Source organism: Cloeon dipterum, chromosome 2, assembly GCF_949628265.1.
Source record: "Cloeon dipterum chromosome 2, ieCloDipt1.1, whole genome shotgun sequence".
NCBI lineage: Eukaryota > Metazoa > Arthropoda > Insecta > Ephemeroptera > Baetidae > Cloeon > Cloeon dipterum.
Window position 1 is genome coordinate 8,862,967 of NC_088787.1, and position 18,992 is coordinate 8,881,958.

The 18,992-nt window shown below is 37.5% G+C and overlaps 1 protein-coding gene across 8 annotated transcripts in view; it reads right to left on the reverse strand.

Moving 5' to 3' along the window:
• LOC135937756 (myelin transcription factor 1) overlaps positions 1 to 18,992 on the reverse strand; it is a 176,329-nt gene that overhangs the window by 130,307 nt on the left and 27,030 nt on the right. The window contains exon 1 of one of the 8 annotated variants that reach the window (XM_065480977.1): positions 2,430 to 2,683. The exons of the other annotated variants lie outside the window; for them this stretch is intronic. The gene's annotated coding sequence lies outside the window, so the exon portion shown is untranslated. Of the gene's footprint in view, positions 1 to 2,429; positions 2,684 to 18,992 lie in introns of those variants that run through there. 8 annotated transcript variants of the gene reach the window in all.

The window sequence follows — 18,992 nt, forward strand, 5'->3', positions numbered from 1 at the left end:
AGAAAATCTTAGATTTGATTTGGATTCCTTTTTTACTTCATATTTCAATAGCTTCGCTTTTAAAATACTTGAGAATTTAATTATTTAAAGTTTTCCTACCTTAACAGTCTTTAGAAGATCTCAAGAATTAATGTTAAATAAAAATTAAAAATAGTGAAACATCAGAGTACATTCACGTAAATTGAAACTCTGATACGAACACTCTGATTTTCTCCAGAATAAAAATCAATGGTATTGCGTGCGATGTATTATTCTGGCCTCAACTCAACAACAATCAGAGCAGATTGGGAAAGGGTTTGCGCGTTGGCGGACCGTATATACGCGCCGAGAAGAAATCCATTCTAATTTCGGCGTGGCAAAGAGAAGCAGCAGCTGTGTCCTGGCTTTGTTTGTGAAATTTTAATTGAGGGGTGTGCCGCCGCCTCCGCCGCTGCCGCCGCCGAATTACGTGAATGACAGACACACGCTAGCTGGGGTGTTGACTTAAGAAGCATCTCGCTCTGCCTGCCTGCCGAGTGCAGAGAGTGCTTGTTAGTTTTAGCCGGCGAGACTTACTTAAAATCTTGGGTAAGTGGAAAACTCTTAAAAGATTATTGGAAAGGATTAAGGTGCCGCCCGATGGAGGTTTTAAATTGAAAACGGACCGCCAGCCGATTAATAATCTGCTCGAGAGCGCACTCCGAGTGAGATCAGAAAGGGAAAAGCAGGCGAAAGATGCACGAGGAGTCGTCGTCGTTAGGGACGAGACGCAGAATTTTCTAGAATGGCCCTTAAACGTTCCAAAGCGGGGTGAAGTGTGTATTTGAATGACCTGAATTGCAGTGGAGATTTTTTTCTCCCGCAAATTTTTGTGCTTGTAAATATCTGGAATTAAAATCCCTACTAGATACTGAATAAAAGCAATGATTCCAAGGACCAAAACTAAGTGTGGCATAGTTGTGAAATTGAGCTTTCTTGGAAGGCTTTGGAATTCGTCCTGGTCCCGGTAAAATTACGCAACTTTCAACAACCAAACGTGAATTTCCTTGTTGCAAGAAAAGGTCAACAATCAATTTGGCTGTTTGTTGAACGTTGCGCAATTTTACCGGGACCAGGACGAATTGAAATTTATTTTTATGATGGGAAATCTTTCACCGTTTGAATTTTTCTTTTTGAGATTACGGATGGAATTTAAATAATTATTTTTAATTTTCTATATAATCTATCTAAATAATCTATCTAATAATTTCCCTTACTGCCGCTTAAATTTCTGAGTAAAAAAATGCTTTGTTATATTTTTGTTGTGTTCTGGATGTGGATGTATGGGGCACAGTTGCCCTACTGATCCGTAATAAACCAAAATTTGAATCTCAATTGGCAACAAAGTTTGTACGCTAACCAAGCGGTGAGCACTGTCACCTTAATGAAAATCAAGATATATATTTCGCCAGATGGTTAATATTTACTTCATGATTCGCACACCGTTGGATAGATCGTGACGAGAAGGAATCAAAATCAAGCGAAAATTCCCTGACAAACCATTTAATATTCCAAGAAATTTCTTATATTTTACTACTTTCTGATAAATTCAACAATGCGAAATGTTGTTAGTTATTTTATTCTTGCACAGACTATCTTAAAACCGAATTTTGTTTCCTACTTTTAGAAAGCACCAAAATTCAGTTTTTAACTTTGAAATGGTAAAACTGGTTCCAACTATTGCCTTAGAATAAACCTAAGAAAATTATTATCAGTCTGTTCGATATAAAGTTATTCAGGTTTCCTCCTTATGATTTAATTTTTTTGTTCCAGTAATGGTTGATTCTTACAATCTTGAGTAACATGAACATTTTGTAATCCGAAGAAAATGTCAAGGCCTTCAGAAAAAATAATTTTTAACGGCCCCTTATTATTTCCTCTCCGTGATATTTCTCTTAGGAATAAACAGTCATAATTAGGTATAGATATTTGAAAGAAACCAACTTTTTCTCAACTGCGGAAAGTGACTGTTCAGCCTGAGAAAGTTCGGTCTCATCAAATACGTACAAGACCAAACAGTCGACTTACTACCGAATGAAGAGAGAAAAAACAGGCTGATTCTATAGTCGACTCTAATCCGCAATCTTAATGTTTGTCTTTTAAACTCATCTTCAATCTTAACACAGAAAGAAAGAAAGAAAGACAAACAGTCCAGAGAAATTAAGAGGAAACTCAACAAATTCAATGCGGTTTTCAGAGCAAAACACAAGTGAATTAACATTTTCACTTTCAAATAAAACTAGTGTATTGGATCTAATTAATCCAAGATGCGGTAGTTACATAATAATCTCTCTATTCTTGCAGAAATTTCGACCCCGTTTTTCCCAGCATTTCTCCCGCGTCTCGTCAACCGAGAGTTCGTTTCCGAGTTTAAACGATGTAAGATCAAGACAAAAAAATTGCAGGCCTACCTGGCAAGGACAGCAGCGTTTGTAAAGCAGTCGCGATCAGCTGACGCGGGTCGAGCGCCGAAACGATGGAGGAGTATTGTAATTAAGGGCGCTAAACGGCAACGGAGGCGAGTGCAGCCGGCAGCGAGTCGGCAAGACGAAGAAGTAAGTCGACAGCCAGCATGCCTTCAGAAAACTAGCATAGTAGTTATATGATAGAGCAGCCACGAGGGGTTGGTGGGTGCGGGGTTGCTGCACAACATGCTACGCGGCGAAGGCAACGGTGGCGGCGGCAGCAGCGGCGGCGGGTACGGGCGGGGGCACAGCAGCGTCAGAGAAAAGAGGGTGGAGTAGTGACAAGAGAGGGTAAATTGTGCTTCGCCGAGAGGTGGGAGCGCACAGCACTTGCCCGAAAATTATCTCTTCTTACTGCGCCCCCTCTGCCTCCCCCTGGCCCACCCCCGTGCGGACGCCTTATTTTCCTTGTTTGTCCGGTGCGTGTGTGTGCGTGTATTTATCTAAAGTTGCGACTACGCCGAGGACGACGACGACGGAAATTATATATGTTCGGAGATGCGTATTGGTTGCGAAACTTTGAATGTGTAAATACACGCGGTGGTACACGCGGAAACTTGAATTCATTTCGCAACCAAATGGGAAAGCAGCTCGCTCCCAGTTTGATATTTCGTCAGTTTGGAGTGTTTTTGAAGCAGAGTGTTGGGACATTCCGAAACGTCCGAGTTACGAGAAGCTGATAAACATGTTTTGAAAGGTTCAATTTACGTGCGGTTTTCTATAACCGGATTTTGAACCTAGCTGTTGAATACGCTGAAGTTTATTTTGAATATCAGACATTTTTAGGCAAGGAAAGAGCGCGTTTTCTTTTAATTTTTAATCCTTAAAACGAAAAGATAATAGCAAAAAATAATATTTTGCTCTTCAATTTAAGAAGTTACATTTTTTCAACAATTTTTTCTAACCAACATGATTTGGCACTGTTTTAAAATTAAAATATTCACTTTAAAATATTAGAAACGAGTCAAATTTAAAATTCTTATGGTGGGAGTTGTTTAAAGTCCCTTAGAATAAGGAAAAATCTTAGTTTAAATGAGGACCAAACCCTGAATAAAAAACCTAATCTAATTTAACCATTGGTCATCTCCGGAAAATTAATTAGCTATAATTTTCGGTCGTAAAAAAATTATTTCTGGTATAAATGTTATAAATCCTTTTCTACTTAAGTTTAAAATGCCGCACATGATTTCTTTAACATAAAAAATGCATTTATGTTTTAATTTTCAATGCAAAGAATGATTTTGCATTATAAAAAGCAATCCAAGCTCTCTTGGCGGTTTTTTGAGCGGAAAACATCGCGAGAGGCTTTCCGCAAAGGTTTGCATTTTGCTTCCACTTGAGCTTTTGCCTGCGCAACGAGTGCCTATTGAAAGTTTTCGCGTGTGCACACACGAAATGCGCGGTAATTGTCGAGGAGCACCGCCGCCGCCGAGCAAAAATAATAATATTTCTCGGTCGTGTGTGCACACGGCCTTTTGGCGCAGAATAAAAGCCGATCCTCAAGGGCTCGGCACAAGTTACACACACACACGTGCACGCCACCGACGAAAATAATAATCATATTCTGCGAGAGAGAGTGCGGAGGCGGCGGCGGCTCTTTCTCTGGTGCAAATTCGTGCTCGCTCGCTCGCTCGTTCGCAACCCTCTCTCGGCTTTTCTTTTTGACCCTGCCGAGCTGGCTGGTTCGCTCGCTCGCTGCCTTTTTCCTCGTCGTCCCATTTTTTGTGTTTGTTGGGAAAAGTTGGTTGGGAAAAGTTTTCCATTGGGTAAGAGCCTCGGCGGTGCACATGTTGGGATTGGCGGTGCGCGACGCATGCGTGGCCGGCAACCCTTTGGGTCCGCCGCTCGGCCGGCACCCGCCCAGCGCGCACCACTCGCGAACGTCGGCCTCCGCAAATTCGCTGCAATTCGCGACGAGTCGCCAGACTCGGCCGATTGTCTTCTTCGGGAAAAAGTTTCTTCGCAACTTTGCTGCTTCTGCCGCTGCGAGTTGGCGCCCGCCGCCACCGACGCCGCCGCCGCCACCGCTTAATTCATTACACAAAACTAACTTGCCCACTTCGAGGTCGAAAAGTTTTTTAAAACTCGCTCAAACTCGGCCTCTCTCTCTCTCTCTCTCTGCTGTCGGCCAAGTTTGACCTAGAGACCGCGCCGACCTTGAACACTTTGGAATAAATGACGCCGGCCGCAAATTTTCCTCCCCATTCAACAGTTCCCAATCGGATACAACGAGTACATTCTAGAGCAGGGAAATGCTTAAATTCCGATCTAAATTAATGAAAAATTACTGAAAACGAATTATTTAGAGTAATTTTAAATTATTCTTAACTTTTAAATGTCCCTTGAATGCCGACATTTTTATTTTGAACCAAATTTGGAAGCACTTGCACTTTGCTCACATGTAATTCTTCCCACATTTCACAGATTGTTCACAAAACGGATGTAAAACTGGATTATTTCCTTCCTAAATTAATAACAAGGTCAAATTAGCAATCAGCAGTGCCTTCGCACGACCTGTTTCCCTCATGAATAATTTAAAGGAAGCTGGTGAAAAGATATTGTGCACTTTAAGAACCGATTTGAGCCATTTCTCAATAGTCAGAAGCTTTCGACTAAAATTGTGCATTCCACTTTGCTAAGTAAATACTGCTGTGTAGCATTTGAGATTTAAAGTTTGATATTAAAAAGAAGCCACAATTTTTACATTCGCATTTGTGTAGAGACAAAGTTCTTGCTGGGACTCAGCTGTTGCCGCACTTGCCCACAAATTTTATCGCTTCCTTTCTTCTTCTTTTTTTTTAAATTCCAGCTTGAGCAGTGAGCTGGATATATACAGTTTACTGCTGGACACTCTTCTCTATTTAAAATGAAAACTCGGTCTAAAATGAATGGTTTTTGGATAATTTGAGGTCAATTCTTTGAATTGTAAACTACTTTATAGTGTGCTGTTTTTAAGCTCGACATCATCGTGAGTAAAAGAGAACTGGCAATTGTATCTTCAGAGTGTCCTTCAATAACTATATAAGCAAAGAATTTGACCGTCAATATTTTAATTACTATTTTTTGTGAGTATTACACTCATTAATAAATTAAAAAGTATTAAAGTAAGATTTTTTTGTCATAGATATTTAAATAAATAAAGTAAATTAAATTTTCTTTAAGTTTTATAAAAAACGTGTGTTCCAATTCTAAGACGAAATAGCCGAATTCAATTATTACTTTAATCATTTCGTGTTCGATTACAAATTTATTTTTAATTTTTGATAACTCACTAAATGATGAAGTTGTTAGGGAATGTAGTAAGTTCATTCATTCTCTTTGCAGATAATTTACCTACATGGAAATGAAAAAGGGGTCTATATTTTTACAACCACAAAGAAGACAGTTTTTTTTTACTTTCCACAGGCTTAAAAGTACCAACAAAACTTACTTCATGAGAACAGATATTTGAAATTAATCTCAAGTATTTTTTGGGCCAAATTCAACTAAAAATGACACCGTGAGAATACGTCTTGACATTAAAAAATAATTGCAGTTTTAAAGAGGTTTTGGTGAATTGAAGTTTTGTACAAATGGCTTAAAATTGCATGATTTGTATTTTTATTTAAAAGCTCATAGATAATAGAGAACAGTCAGTAGTCCAAATTTTCCAGCTTTGATAATATCCATAGCTTTTTGTATCTGTGGAAAAAGAAGAGCATTCATGAAAATATTTTGCAGTGAAACTTTTCTCGCTATTAGCCAATAACAATTTGAAAAATACCTTTATACTACGTATTGTTTGCAAATAAAAAAAGTCCCTGGAAATGCAAATCAAGGTTGCTGCGGCTCTAGAGCATGCAATAATTCCCAACTGTGAATCATGCAACATTGACACAAGTTTGGACGCGGGGGAATCGTCGTTGCCCTTTAAAAAGCCAACTTTGACCCAGTGCCGATACGCATAGTGAAAACTTTTCATTGCGAAAATTTTAAACTCTCATCAAACGCCGGCATCGCCCCATGCATACATAAAAACTTCACTTTCTCCTCGCGCACTATTTAAAAAGTTTATTACGGCGTGACCTCAAGACGCGGGCGAAAAAGTTTCTTCTTTCCGTCTCTCATCTGGCTGCTCATTTTTCGCGCGCCGAGTTCAACGACTCCCGCGCGATCAGGATTAAACGCGCAGCCTTTTTTGACCCCGGCAGCAACAAACTTCTCGTCTCCGCACTCATTTGCATAAAGTTGTAGTTAAGTTTGAGCACTTAATAACGCGTGTGTATATTCCGAGGTGTGTGTGCCCCAGCCATAGTGAGTGAGAGAGAGAGAGAGCGCGAGAGTAAATTTCATTCATCCACGCCGAGTCAATGAATCCGCACGCCCCTGCCGCGTACACGCGCGCACGTCGAACGCGCCCCGACACATTCACACATGTGTGTGTGTGTTCTCGGCTCATCCGCCCTCCGCAAAACATGTCACACATCGCGCCGTGGAATAGTGTCGGAAATATCGACGCCCAAACACCGCTAATTTGCACTTCAAACGGATTCGTCGACTCATAACTGATACAATTTGGCTCGGGAAATTTAATTTAACTATAGCAATTTGATGGCAATAATTGTCATTTTATTCCTATTATAGGAAAAAGGGGAAAAAGAAAATAAGTAAAATTTGCCCCAATAATGATTAGAAAATTCTCAATAAATCCATAACTTAAAATTGCTCTATTTTGGCAAATTAGTAATATCTTCTAAATTATTGATAAATTTTAATTTACAAAGGCTACCCCATAGGCAAAAAAAAAACTATAGAAATAGAAGACTTAAAAGGGGAAAATGAAGGCTGCTAACTGCCTCCCAACCAAGAGGAATTTATTTTCATATTGAAAAGATACATTAAAATTTTCTTCGATTAAAAAAACGGTACACTTTTAAAACAAAAGGGAAAAGCCATATGGGGTGATTTTAATTAAAATTACTTCTCAATGGCTAATATCAGAGGCAAAACTACTTGGTAATAGAGAAAAACTAGATTTTTTTTTAAAAAAAAAACGCCTTTTTTGCCTTTTTGCTCCCATTAGTAGAACTCTATTGGATAATTGCCTCTCATAGATCTCTTGCCATTCTGCCTTATAGATTAGCGGAAACCCAATTTTTTGGTAAGAGTTTTCCATGGATTTTTAATCACAGAAACGCATATAAAGCTGTTTTAAAACAGTTTAATTGCGCAAATAGTAGAAAAGGCTCTGCTCTCTGCTCGGGAAATCCTCGAGGCTGATTGGTTGATGCAACACGCAAGTCAGTAGCTCCAGAACCTCAGCAATGCAAATCTTACGTGTTACAAATCGCGCAGAAGCTGATGACAGTTGGCAGTATAGCAGATTCTTTGCTTCTCTCTCCGATTTCCGTGTTTTCATTTACAATGAAATCTAATTAAACCAACCTTAAATTTGTTTCTGCAGTTATAAATCGATAGACCAACTCATAAGCTGCAAGTAGATGCAAAACAATCGGTTTTCCACTCATCTAGGCGATTTAGTAAAGGCACTAGGCATTAAATATCTCTGATTCTAATTGGAGGAAAGGGCAATTGGCGACTTTTATGACTCGCTTATCTCTATTAAAGGTATCTTCTATAGTGTTATTAAATTAATATTAGCAAAAGCCATGTTTCTATTCTGATTCGCAGTAATTTTTCGTTTTAAGAAATAATGTGAATTTAGACAAGTTTATATTAATTAAAAAATATTAAATTTACGTTGTATATTTGAATATTCAAGATAGCAAAATTTTTAATTTAATGCATTTATTAAGTTAAAGTAACATAAATATAAAAATATTTTAAATAATAAATTGCTGTTAGTATTTAATTAAATTTCTAACTAGCAATTTAACTATATACAGTATATTTCTGAAATGTGCAGCAAAAATAAAATTAGGACTAATTGACAAATGTATAAAAATACAAAATTGAGGTGCGACCGAGATTCGCTACGAAATAAAACGGCTGGTCACTGATTTTTTGATTTCGATTCCTATCGTCGTGAGCTATAGAACGGTGTATGAATTACGAGCTAAATTTCCCTTCTGATGAAATAAATCCTGATTTTCATTAGGACAACATTGCTCGCCAATTCATTAGCACCCAAACTTTGGGGCCGATTTTCTAGCAAATTTAAACGACAACGTAGCTGGTTCCCAATTTTTAGAGAGTAATTCAAGTAGAAATAAAAAGGATTTTTCACAATTTTTCTGAATAGGCGTTTGGTTCAAACGAATTTCTTGACTTGAAGGAATAAAATACATAAATAGAAATTCCCTCTTGGCTTAACTCGTGAGTTTGCAAAAAAGGACAATTATTTATTCCAATTGCAAAGTTTAAACGAGCACCTTTACCTGCGCCTCATACTTATTTCCCCGGCTCTTAGCGAGTGAACGAACGAACAAACAAACAAAAAAGAAGGCGACAACATGAAAGAGAGCGTGATAAGTGTCTCGAGACACGACACAAGAAAGGGCGTGGCGCGCGATAATTTTTCATCCCCGGCGACGCCGAGCAAGGGGCTCATTTAAATTTTAATAGCGTCTGCTTTTCCTCTCGGCTTATTTATTATAACAACAAGGAGGACAGAAAAAAATGCGTCACTCGCCTGCTTCTTCTGACACTTAAGCACCTTTGCAAACACGACAGAAAAAATCCTCTTAGAAATTTTTAATTGCATTAAAGGATTTGAGAAGAAGGAATGGCCTCTGCGCGTGACATCGAGGCCTTGTTTGAACTTTGACTCGCAAAAAATACACAAATAATCGAAACTCGAAACGCCACTCGCAGAAACGCTCTGGAGCAAGAGGTAATTTAAGCATTTTTTTCTCTCTCTTTCTCTCTTTTCGCCGGGGGAGAGAAGGAAAAATAATAATCGCATTATAGTGGAGAAGAGCTCTTCAGCGATACATAATTAATAGACGTCAAAATTATTGATGTGTAAAGGCGAACGGGGGAAATAAAATTGCTGGGGTGGCACCAACCGACGGGGAAAATGAATTTTTGTGCATAAATTTCGGAATCAGAGAACGAGAAGCGCGCGCGTAAATTATCGTGTCCGTTTCGGTGCTGCGGCGGAAAGTGAGCGCAGGAAATTTGCAAGTAAAATTGTTTGGCGGCCTCTGCTCTATTTTTATACGACGAGGGAAAAGGAAAATGACTGGCTTCCACCGTGTTTTACAGCTGTCGCTTTTCGCAGACTCGCTACTCAAAATGAAATGAATCCCTTTCGACCACTGCACGAAATGGAATAAATAATATTATTTGTCAAGGGATACGGCAAGTGTAATTATATTTCAAAAATTTCGAAGCGAAAGAAATAATTATTAGTAGTATGATTATTTTTCAAACTAATCAATTTCTTCTAACGATATTAAATTGGTAACATTTAGAAACAAAACCAGAATTTGTTTTGTACCCACCAACGGGGACCAGATTCGTGCGACGCGCAGATATGGCGTCTGGTGGAGTATGGCGCGAAAAAACGGTTACGTGAAAATACGCGAAAATAACCAAGTTTTGGTCAATATTGTGACATAATTTGCATTACTTGAACTAATTGTCTCTTTTGGGTCGTAAAAACAAACTCTTGACACTCGTACGGCAATCCAAAGAGCTTTTTGTTTCCCACATTTAGACGCCATCTTGGATCTGCGCAGTGGGAAACAATTTTATGGTACATCTGGGCCCCGCTGGTACCCATGCATGCTAAATATTGAAGGTCTATAATAAATAATTCCTATATTGAAGTTGCTTTTAATATGCGATTTAATTTATGATTATTTTACACGATCGATACGTAGATACTTTTATTTATAACAATGACTTTTTGAATTATTTGTGCTGTGAGAGATTAAAATACATATGAAGCATAGTTTATCATATCATTTTGTATTTTAATTAAAACTAAAAAAAATAATAAACATGTTTTTCCACTTTTTATCAACAGAAAATGGTTAGAATAATATAAAAAACAATAAAATAATGCTTATAATTAATAACATATAATATAAATGTAAAAATTAATAAATCACGCCTAAAATTGATGGCACCAAACCCATTGTCTCTCTAATTATCCGCTTAGGCACTGCTAAAGTTGCATTGATTGAACAAAGAGCATACATTTCTAGAAAAAAAATAATACCAATTTTAATCAAATTGATTATACGCAACGGATATGCTGATTGGATTAATTTGCACAGTGAAATTGATTTTAATCCCATTCCTTCCTTACGTAGAAGCGTGGCATTGAGTGCAATACGAGGAAGGCGAGCAAAGACTCAATTTCCCTGTCGGACGGTCCAGCAGCTCTCTCTACTTCTTGCGTCGACACGCTTCTCTAGAATTTTCCCCGGCGCTACAAATTAAAGCTCAGGCTGAAGAGGGAGTTAGATTGGCTCGAGAGCGAATATTAGCACATTATGGAATATGCATTCGCGGCTGGGTTCCATCAGACAGAGTCAACATGCAGCAAGAGCTGCTCTCTCAACTCCGTCAGGTGCTCGAGAAGCAGAAGCAGAAGCAGAGTCTGTGCAATATTGGAGCGAATAAAATGCATGCACCCACCCATCGGTGGTGCAGGCATAATTAATGGCATTCATCGGCATCCATCTTTAATGGCTTGCAGCGTAATATGCGCCTTTGTTCGAGGTCAACAAAGATGCTGAGACCGAAGACGCCTTCTCTCTCTCTCTCTCCAACAACTTTGTGAATGTGTGTGTGTGTGTTGCGCCGTAAATTAAGGCTAATGGCGTATTCACCTTCGCGAGCAGCCGCGCCACCGAGCAAAAAAACTGCCGCAAAGCGCACGCAAACGGGTCTTCCATGTCGTCGAGTTCGTAAAAGAATATATATGAGTTGCAGTCGTGCTTGTAAATTTTAAAAGTCAAGTTTATTCCTACAATACAGCTAGAGGACACCAATTAAAATAAATAATTAAAAGAATAAAGAAGAGAAGGTACATTAAAATTTACTAATTTGAAGGGCTTTCTTTAATTAAATATTATATTTTTTATTGATTGATTTATTTAAATTTTTAATGGCAGTTTAAATATGATCATGTATATTACATATCTTGGGTTTTGCATTTTTTTTTTTCAAGAAAGATTAAAAAAGACATTATTTGATTAGATTTCACTAACTCAAAATTTTTAAATTGGAAGAGAACAACGCTGCATTAAATCCAATTTCCTACAAGGTTTTTAATTACTTGTATTCGGTGCTCTATTTCTTTAAAAGTAATCTTCAAGAATTTTCTCAATGCTATTATTATACCAGCGTTATATATTATGTGTGATAAAATTGGTTCCTACTGCGCAGATCCAAGATGGCGTCTGAATGTGGGAAACAAAAGCTCTCTTTGGATTGACATACGAGTGTCAAGAGTTTGTTTTTACGATTCAAAAGACACAATTTGTACAAGGAATGCAAATTATGTCACAATATTGACCAAAACTTGGTTATTTTCGCGTATTTTCACGTAACCGTTTTTTCGCGCCATACTCCACCGGACGCCATAACTGCGCGTCGCACAAATCTGGACCCCACTGTATTATACATACAACGATATTAGAAAACAATATGATGATTTATAATTTCTGTTTTTTCAAAACAATGCGGTCAAAACAATTGAGAATTGTAAAATCTTCAATTTAAACTTTTCCCTCTTTAGAAATGATAACAAAGAGAATTTTTTTCAACGGCTGTTGATTTTGTTTTTATTTCCTCAAATAATTTGAATTAAATCAAATTCGAACAGTTCCAGTCGGTCTCGCCTCCACGACCAAGTTTCAGTTCTGCATAGGTTCGATTGGCGCTGCGTATATGGCTTTTGTTTCGGGTGAGTTCTGCGGGGTGGAAGCAGAGAAGTCGTTTCGCCGAGATTCGAATTCCTTTGCCGGGCAAGCAAAAATGAGAGCGGCGGGCAGATTCAATATGGTCGGTGCTAGATAAGTGCGTTCCAGTGCCGGGGCATTAATTAAAGAGGGCCGGCGAATTCCTCGAATAACTGCGTGTAAGAATTATGCGTTTCCTTGGCGCTGGCCAAGTTTTGTTTGATCTATCGTGTATATAATGCTCCTACTTCCATTCCTCCCCGAGCTAGCGTCTTGGCTCACCGGGGGCGAGCACGGGAAATAGCCCCTTTGTGACCCCGCGCCATAATTTTGCACCCCTTCTTCTCCGCGCACCCCCCAGGGGCCGACGGCTGTAAAACAATGCCCCCCTCTCTCGCGCGCGCGGCTAATGATAATTTTTACATTTTCGCAGCTGCACGCAAGAGGAGCGGGGGTGGTGCGGGTGTTCTTAGTAAGGGGATGGGGTTGAACACGGCCGGCAGTGTGTGTGATTTCGCACAAGGGGCTGCAAGAGTCTCTCGCCAATCTCGCAAGATTATGACTAAACTTTATCGGTGTGCGGTTGAAATGAAATCCTTACTCTTACACCAGATTATAATAAAGTCAGTTTGAGATTTTTCATATTTTTTTATCAACACTGATAAAAAATTAAACATAATTTTAAATTGGGTTGTGTATCAAGGATCATTTAAGCAATATTTTGCTCAATTTTTCACTTTCCTGAATTATTTTGCTCATTTTTGCATTAACCTGAATTGTTTTATTTATAATTTGCATTTTCCTGCATCATATTGCTCGTTTAATTTCGTATATTCCAGCATTATTTTGCTCAATTTTGTATTTTCATGAAATATTTTGCTCATGTTTGCATTTTCCTGCTTTAGTTTGCTCATTTTTCCGGAATTATTTTGCCTAATTTTGTATTTTCTAGCATTACTTTACTCATTTTTGTATTTTCCTGAATTATTTTGCACAATTTCAATTATGATGTTGTAATTATTGTTGTTTATACAAACAACCAGATGTGCGCGTCGGATTCGATTCTTGGAAATGTTCGGTTTCTTTAATTCCATGTTAAAATACAAAACGAGTAAGAACCCCGCTGTCCTATAAATACATAGATCTTTCTTAAAGGGAGGGATGCTTGCTGAGAAACTGTCGTTTAACATTTTCTCACGGTCATTCACATTTCCAAAATAAATGATTTTCTCCTGGTTGACCACGTGTTGTGTTTTATTTTATAAACATCCGGTCGCCACCAAAGATGTTCATTAATCATTGCAAAAGTATCGAGTTTTTTCTCATTGTTGCCTTCTAATCAACTTAATTACCTATCCATTATCCATTCCATTATAAATCGCGTAAAAATTTATTTTGTACTATGCTAAAATAGCATAGGATGTTACAATGTCACAATAAAATCAATAAAAATTCTTTGTATCTTTTGAAAAAGAAATATTAACTGATTCACGCTTAACATTGAAAAAGGTATTTTTGACAAATAATTATTAATTAAGTTGATTAATTTTAGCCCGGGGTAAATTAATGCAGCCGTATAGCCAAAGTTAAATACTTTAACAGCGATTTCAGTCTAAAAATGTTTTAAATTTTTGTCACTGTCGGATTTGTAGTTTTTAAGATTTAAAAATCTAAATTATTTATATTATTATGAACAACTAAAAATCAAAAGCGTTAATCAATGTTAAAACTGTCATTTTGCCTGAACAGTAATTTTTGGAACTTTTTATAATTGTAAGATGTCAAATAGGAAAATTATTTCTCAAAATGGGATTAGATATTGTTCGAGATTTAGAATAAACTTGAAAAATACTGTTGGTTCGGGTACTCAGATTTGAACGTAATATACAAGAGAGGTTGCCCTAGTAGTATTCTAAAATATTTGTCCAAAATTCCCAAAATTGTCTTTTTTGAGGGGCTCTATAGTTTTTGGATAGTTAAAAAGGTGATTTTTTTCAGAGCATGTTTAATTTTTGCCAGAAATTAGTTGTAAATTGGTGATTTAATTGTTCTACATTTGATGCCAAACATCTCGCCCTTGGTATCCAATTTGTGGAATAGAGAATTGAATAATTCTCTTGAATTAAACTGTAAATAAATACAATCTGCTGTTTTTCTTGATTCAATGTTGAATTTAGAAACTTTCTGGCAGAAAAATATTAAGGACTCTTGCACAACATTTATTTCTCCCAACATTGCTCCAATAATTGGTACTATAAGTGCATTCCAGATCAGTTATTATTGCAATATCAAAGGGGATTGATTGGTTATGATTTACAGTGAACATTCATTCCTCTGGCTTTGAACTAGCGCTCATATCGAGTCTAATTACAAGGGCAATTATTTTTCCAGCCCGAAAGGAACAATTGAGCGCGGCGCGCGGAGGGAAATGTTCTCGCTACCGGCATTCATTGTGCGTTGGCGGTGAGCATAATAATGTATCACACACACACACACATACACAAACACAAAACGTATCGAAGAGGGACGGGCTTGCGCGCGAATATACGTGTGTCGGCAAGTGTTTGTGCCTGTGTGCTTTCGCACACACACATACACAAAACACAAACACCACCGTTAGCGGCAAACTTTCGGTGGCTTTATTCTCTCCTTTATTAAATACTAACAAGCTGCTAACGAGCGCGCACACTATTGTGCCAGACAACGCAGCCACGCACCTCAAAATAATTACGACTCAATTAAAATTAAACCCTATTATGATTAGGCAGACTAACGCGCTCGCTCGATCCTTGCACGCCTCCTGCCTTCTCTCCGCGCTCGCCTTTGCGCGTGCCAATTGTCGCGCTTCAGTTCAACATTAATGCGAATTATTACTGCTGTTCCGTCTCTTTTCATTTCTGCCACAAAGTGTTATACGTCTGTCTGATTTTAAATTATGAGAAAGACCAACGCCACCAATATACACAGTTAAATCTAAGTAAATGATCACTGTCCTAAAAACGTGGCGTTGATAGAAAATCCAGCCGGTGTAGTAGTATAAATTAATCTAATTATTTCAATAACAAATAATATATTCATTTGCAAACAAAATAACATCATCATCAATTTTAAATTTGTTTTTTGTGTTAATTTATTTTTAAATAAGTAAAATTATTTTTTAAAATAATTGATTTGTATATAAACTTTTCTTTTGCTTGAAATGTTAAAAAACAAAAATAGTTATACACGTTACTAAAATTTAAATAATTTATCCTCCTTTGCTGTAATTTTTAATTTCAAGACAATAAAATACTCTGACGATTTGTGTTGATTCTGAGATCTCCCATTAATTTAAAACTTTCTTCTCCTGTTAAGAGGCTCGTGTGAGTGCCGCAGAGCATAGAAGACAATAATTTAGATATCTATTAGGTTTTTATCCTCGCGAAATTCCTTTAAGGTTTAGTACAATTTCTAATAAAAATGCAGGTTCAATCCTGCTATTTTGCTACGTGTAAAAATATTTCATTTAACAGAAATACACAGTGGCAGTAGTAAATCTAAATCTGCCCTAGAATTTTAAATGAACTGTGCCACCAATTGTTGGCAGCTTTCAAATTACTTAAGGCAATGCCCGCCATTTTATTTTTTCTAAGTGAGCGATCAGTTATCTATTTAGTTTTGAATTTAGCATGAATTCAACAATGGCAGCCATGCAGTGAGGTTCAAATTTAAATAAAAATAGTTGAATGCGTAAAGTCTAATTGCAAACACATAGCGTGAAAGGAGCGGGAGATACTGCGCACCCGTATGAAGAGCGCGCACAGATGCAAACACGGCGAGGCTGAGCCGTCTAGTCTGCGAAGAATTTATCTAATAGAGAAACGGGGCAAACAGAGATGCAAAAGAGAAAGATGCTGGTACCAGCGAGCTCATGCCATTTTTGCCTGCGCTTGTTTACCGCCCTTGTTAAGGGAGAATGGAATAGACGCGTGCAAAAGGAGAGAGAGAAAGGCAAGGGAGCAGTCTGCAGTCAAGCTAGCGATTATGCTGTTTCGGCTTTTGTTCTAGGGCTGCTCTTCTCAAAATCCTGGTTAAAATCGTGGTAAATCTTGCGTTGGGGAAAAAAGTTATAATGGAAATTTAGAATTCATTTCTTAAGTTCATTTACATTTGTTAGTTTTCATGCTTTTTCAATATATTCTCCCAATTTATACGAAGCACATTTATATTATTTGATTTAAAATCTCACTGAAACTTGCTTATTTATTTTATCTTCCGCTCTTGAGGGCGTCTGTTTCAAATAAATTTAAACTAAATTGAACTGATCATAAATTTGAATTTGTAAAATAAAATTATCTTCATTAAGAAAAACAAACAAAAATTTATGAAATTTTAACTCAAGCTTCTTCTGAATTTTTAAAAAGTTTTCAGTTCTAAAAATAAAAATTAAATCTTTTTTATTTGCCGAGTGACGGCTCATTCACGTACTTTACTTCTCGAATTAATCCTATGTCCTGGTTGGGTTGGTTGCAGCCGTGTTGATTATTTATGCTCAAAAATTGTACCTGATGATGATAATTGCACGAGAGGTAAGTTACTTTTCACTTTTTCCCAGCCAAACCTTTTGTTAAGAAAATTTGTTCTCGAGAAAAACACAAATTTGGAATTTCCTGCAACTTTTGCACCCTTCTGGCACCATTTGGAGATAGATCTTTCGTTTGTGTTTGAGCTGAGGAAAAACGTTTGAAGAGGAGAAATAATCGCATTTAATCAAGTGAGCGTCGAGAGATCCATAAATCGCGAGTGGGGCCAGCGGAATGATTGATTTATTATTTGATATCGATAAATCCGTATCACCAAGAGCAGCAGCAGCAGCGGCTTCCGAGTCGGCTCGCCCGCGCTCTCGCTTAGATGAGCCGGCGGAAAACAGGGGGAAGAAGTTTTAAGGGATTTTGACATTTCGTAAAAATTATGGGCCGAACGGGAGCAGCAGAGAGCCGGCTGCTTATTGCACGTGAAATATGGCCGGCAAATATTACATTTAATTTTCCTCGTCAGCAACGAGAGAAACAAAAAGATAGAAAATAGAGACGCGTGCAATCAGGCTGGCGGGCCGGCGTGTGATTATCTTTATTGTTGCAGTGACAAACAAGTCGGTAAAATTCGTCTGCGCCGAGATAAAGCTGATGTAATATGATGAGAAAGCAAACGCAAAGTTTTATGCGCTGCAACAAAAACGCTGACCGTTTTATATACCTACTCGGAGAGAACGAGAAACGCTTCGGACCAGATAAGGACGCAGAGGCCGCCGCGATTATATTTTTTTCTTTCCTCTGTTTGCTCTCCTTTTCCGGCGTGGTCAAGTACTGCTGCAGTTGACCCCTCTCGTGTGCCGGGCGATAAGCCGAATTTGTGACCCGCTGCCGATTTATTGCCGCCCCCAGAAAATCAATCACTTCGTTGACTGCTGTGCTGATTGGATGCAATCCCAAATTGGCCAAATTTTAGGAGCTCTTCAAGAGGCAGCGCAATTCACTTCATGGCATGCAACTCAAATATGTAAGTTTACTGATAAAGTTCTTGTAATTATTTGCTGAAATCCAAACCTGGCCAGACGTGTAAAATTATTTTTATGTAGGGTTTAACCGCTATTGGTTAAGCCGATTTTGATTTTCAGCCCGTCCAATGAAATCATTTTAGGCCAAGACTCAATCTCAGACTACAGTGGAAAATTGCGAGTGATCGGTAGAGCCTCTGAACACTAGAGCACTCCTTATTGATGGTTAAAAACATTTATTTACAAGATGTAAATTTTTTCAGTTCAATATGTTTTTATTTCATATTATTCTTCAAAGCTATGGTCCAGACTTTATTTCAATTGCTCTTTTGAGAGTGTGCTGTGTGCCTGTTTCATAGGAAAATTAAAATTAATTTTTATTATCTATTTTATGCCATTATAAAAAATTTCCTTGCTGCAATTTAATAATTATATTGTTTGCAAAACTATGTAAAAAACGAAACAAAAATATTTTATTTGGTTTTGTTTAAAAACAGTTAAAATTACTTTTTTATTATGTTTTTTAAGCTTTAGTTTATTAATTAAAAATAGTTAAAAAAATATTTAATATCATTTATAACTCTGTGATTATTTTTTCTATTATATATTGTTTATTGCAGTTTATCGAATTTTATATATTAGGAGCCATATTACAAAAAATTTAAACTTTTCGTTAAAACATAAGTCTGGGGTTTTGGGTTTTATAGATCTATCTTTCGTGACATTAGCATATTAAAATAGAAACCAAAAGCGAGATCAAATTGCTCTCTAGAGGCAAGTTACAGTGACAAAAAAAAATCCTCTCGTCAAATTGCAAAATTTTCCCAGGTTAGAACTTCTTTCGTAAATTGAGCTTGAATTATTTCGCTACACTTTTGAATCAAAAGTGTACTTTCTGTCATTTTGCGAAATTCAGACTTCTCCCTGCAAGTTTGATGACTCCAGCACCCATTATTTTTTCCTTTTTTACCCTTTTTGACTCTGGATAAGTGCTTAACTGGCTTAAATGAAGAGTTTAAAAATGGTTGAGCGCCGAGGTTTCCTCTCATTTCCTCTGGCGGGTAAATAAAAGAAGATGCTGCGCGCCGAGGGGCCGGATGAATGAGAAATAAAGGA